The following is a 4160-nucleotide window of genomic DNA, read 5'->3' as shown; positions in this document are numbered from 1 at the left end:
CATGTGTCCTTATTAAATGGTGGAGTATCTTCTGGGTATATGCCCAGGAGTGGTATACCTGGGTCCTCAGGTAGTACTATGTCCAATTTTCTGAAGAATTGCCAAACTGATGTCCAGAGTGGTTGTACCAGCTTGCAATCCCACCAGCAATGGAGGAGTGTTCCTCTTTCTCCACATCCTTGTGAGCATCTGCTGTCACCTGGATTTTTGATTTTAGTCATTTTGATTGGTGTGAGGTGGAATCTTAGGATCGTTTTGATTTGCATTTTCCTGGTGATTAAGGATGTCGAACATTTCTTAAGGTGCTTCTTGGCTATTTGAGTTTTCTCAGTTGAGAATTCTCTGTTTAGCTCTGTTCCCCAATTTTTGATAGGGTTATTTGGTTCTCTGGGGTCTTGCTACAGCCACTCCAGTAGTGACAAGCATGACAGGTCCTGGGCACTGTCCCGAGGCAAAAAGTTCACGGAAACTTAGTCTCCTGGAATCATGGCATCCTGTATAATGAATGCTCCAATGTCCTTGCTTTAGTTGGTAAACGGATCTGTGTGCTTTCCCTTAATATTGCTTTATTATAAGTGCTCCTAAGGATTGATATTTTGACATATAGATAAGTTAGATTCTAGGCAGTCCTTGATCCAACCCTAGGCATGAATAGCTAAGTCGGTGCCCTACACAGGAATTTACCATTAACTAGGAAGAAGGAAGTTTGTGATCTAAGGAGGAACCAGAGTAGATACTTAGAACTATAGATAGCTGAGTTACACCCATATACAAGTATTTACAATGGCCTAGGGGGAAGGTGGACTATACAATAGACTAGAATAGGAACTATGGCAAGGGCACAAAGCCCTTTCCCCTGGCTTCTAAGATTAAGTGGACCTTAGGTGGAGCTGTTTTTGATCCTAGTTGTTAACATTGAATTTTATCTCAGTTGGTTCCTGCCAGTCCTTCTGTGTTTGCATTCCTCTGCTTTGTGTAAGAATTCGGTAACCTCATTGTACCTTGCTGGTGTGTCACCTAACTTCCCTATTTTCTTCTGTATAAAAAGTTTCATGCTCGATTTGACAAATTACATTCAGATCCACACTCCCTTGTGTCGAGTCTGTTTGTCACCCCAATTCCTGCCGACTCTATGCCCATCTGCCGGAATCCCTGATTCCCATGGATTGAGGGGGACCGATTAGGCCTGGTCCGTGGCAGAGTCTAACTTCTTGAGTTCTTTGTATATATTGGATATTAGCCCACTATTTGATATAGGACTAGTAGAGATCTTTTTCCAATCTGTTGTCTGCCGTTTTGTCCAATTGACCATGCTCTTTGCCTTATAGAAGCTTTGCAATTTTATGAGGTTCCATTTGTCAATTTGTGATCTTAGAGCCTAAACCATTGATGTTTTGTTCAGGAACTTTCCCCCTGTGCCCATGTGTCACAGGGTTTTCCCCACTTTCTCTTCTATTAGATTCAGTGTGTCTGGTTTTATGTGGAGGTCCTTGATCCACTTGGACTTGAGCTTTGTACAAAGAGATAAGAATAGATAAATTTGCATTCTTCTACATGCTGACTGCCAGTTGAACCAATATCATTTGTTGAAAATGCTGTTTGTTTGTTTTTTTTCCCCCACTGGATGGTTTTGGCTTCTTTGTCAAATATCAAGTGACTTTAGGTGTTTCCATTGATCTACTTGTCTATCTCTGTACCAATGCAGTTTTTATCACTATTGCTCTATAGTACAGCTTGTGGTTAGGGATGGTAATTCCCCCAGAAGTTCTCTTATGTTTGAGAATAGTTTTTGCTATCCTGGGTTCTTTGTTATTCTAAATGAATTTGAGAATTGTTCTTTCTAACTCTATGAAGACTTGAGTTGGAATTTTGATGGAGAATTCATTGACTCTGTAGATTTCTTTCAGGGAGATGGCCATTTTTACTACATCAATTCTGCAAATCCATATGCATGGAGATCTTTCAAACTTCTGAGGCCTTCTTCGATTTTTTTCTTCAGAAATTTGAAGTTATTTTTCTATAGATCTTTCACTTGTTTGGTTAGAACCACACCAAGATACTTTATATTGTTTGTGACTATTGTAAAGAGTGCCATTTCCCTAATTTTAATTTCAGCTTGTTTATCATTAGTATAAAGGTAGGCTAGTTAATATTTTAGCCAGTCATTTTGATGCAGTTGTTTATCAGGTTTAGGAATTCTCTGGTGGACTTTATTGGGTCACTTAAGTATACTATCATATCATCTGCAAATAGTGATATTTTGACTTCTTCCTTACCAATTTATATTTTGACCTCCTTTTGTCTAATTGTTCTGGTTAGAACTTTGAGTACTATATTGAATAGATAGGGAGAGAGAGGCCAGCCTTGTGTAGTCCTTGATTTTAGTGGGATTGCTTCAAGTTTCTCTCCATTTAGTTTGATGTTGGCTATTGGTTTGCTGTATATGTCTTTTAGTATGTTTAGGTATAGGCCTTGGATTCCTATTTTTTTTTTTTTCTAATACTTTTAACATGAACTAATGTTGAATTTTGTTAAATGCTTTTTCAGCAGCTAATGAAATGGTCATGTGATTTTTTATTAGATATTTTTATTTACAATTCAAATGCTATCCTGAAAGTTCCCTGTACCCTCCCCCTGCCATGCTCCCCTACCCACTCACTCCCACTTCTTGGCCCTGGCGTTCCCCTGTACTGGGGCATATAAAGTTTGCAAGGCCAAGGGGCCTTTCTTCCCAATGATGGCTGACTAGGTCATCTTCTGCTACATTATGCAGCTAGAGACATGAGCTCTGGGGGTTCTGGTTAGTTCATATTGTTGTTCCACCTATAGGGTTGCAGACCTCTTCAGCTCCTTGGGTACTTTCTCTAGCTCCTCCATTGGGGGCCCTGTGTTCCATCCTATAGATGACTGTGAGCATCCACTTCTGTATTTGCCAGGCATTGGCATAGCCTCACTTGAGATAGCTATATCAGGGTCCTTTTAGCAAAATCTTGCTGGCATATGCAATAGTGTGTCGGTTTGGTGGCTGATAATGTGCTGCAGACCCTCTTGGTCCTTTGTCTGCGTAGAACGGGTCTCTGGTTGTAGATGGACAAGGAGTCGGCAAATGAATGACAGACAGATGCAACACAGGAGATTGTGTAGAATCTGAATGTAATTTTTCAGGTCGAGCATCATACTTTTTATACAAAAGGATAATAAGAAACCAGGCAAGATACATCCGCTGAGTTACAGTGATATAAAACATAAGGAATGTACACATCAAAGCATGGCAGGGACCAGGCACTGCTGTTTACCTCTAAGAAGGGAGCCAGGTGTAATGCTAGTCTATTGTTAAACCCACCACCAGGGGTTCTTAGTAAATGCCTGATTTATGCTGTTTCTTTGGGCCTAGTGAAGAAACCTGTCTCAGGGGGATTCCCTAACTCTTTCATGGTGAACCCACCAGTTCTCTAGGCCATTGTGTATTCCCTTGTCTGGGTAAGACTGGCAATTGTCCCAAGTAAACACTCTACTGACCAGCCTTGAGCTATTCTGGCTCTGTTCTTTGTAATGCCTAATTAGTTTCACCTTTTCTAATAGAAGTAAATTTGAATGTTACTGAACAGATAGCCTTCTTACTGAATTCCTACTGAACTACAAGTTTGTCAGCTTCAAGGATTTTCTGGGATATTGGAATGCTTAGTGTACTGGCTAGTTTTGTGCCAACTTGACACAGCTGGAGTTATCACAGAGAAAGGAGCTACAGTTAAGGAAATGCCTCCATGAGATCCAACTGTAAGGCATTTTCTCAATTAGTGATCAAAGGGGAAAGACCCCTTGTGGGTGGGTCCATCACTGGGCTGGTAGTCTTGGGTTCTATAAGAGAGCAGGCTGAGCAAGCCAGGGGAAGCAAGCCAGTAAAGAACATCCCTCCATGGCCTCTGCATCAGCTCCTGCTTCCTGACCTGTTTGAGTTCCAGTCCTGACTTCCTTGGTGATGAACAGCAGTATGGAAGTGTAAGCCAAATAAACCCTTTCCTCCCCAACTTGCTTCTTGGTCATGATGTTTGTGCAGGAATAGAAACCCTGACTAAGACACTTAGCTATGTCAGAATTCAATCTTAAAAGGCACTTATAATAAAATAATACTAAAAGAGAGCACGTGGATCCATACACCA

Source organism: Mus musculus, chromosome 16, assembly GCF_000001635.26.
Source record: "Mus musculus strain C57BL/6J chromosome 16, GRCm38.p6 C57BL/6J".
In the NCBI taxonomy this organism is placed as follows: Eukaryota; Metazoa; Chordata; class Mammalia; order Rodentia; family Muridae; genus Mus; species Mus musculus.
This window is presented reverse-complemented; position numbering follows the sequence as displayed.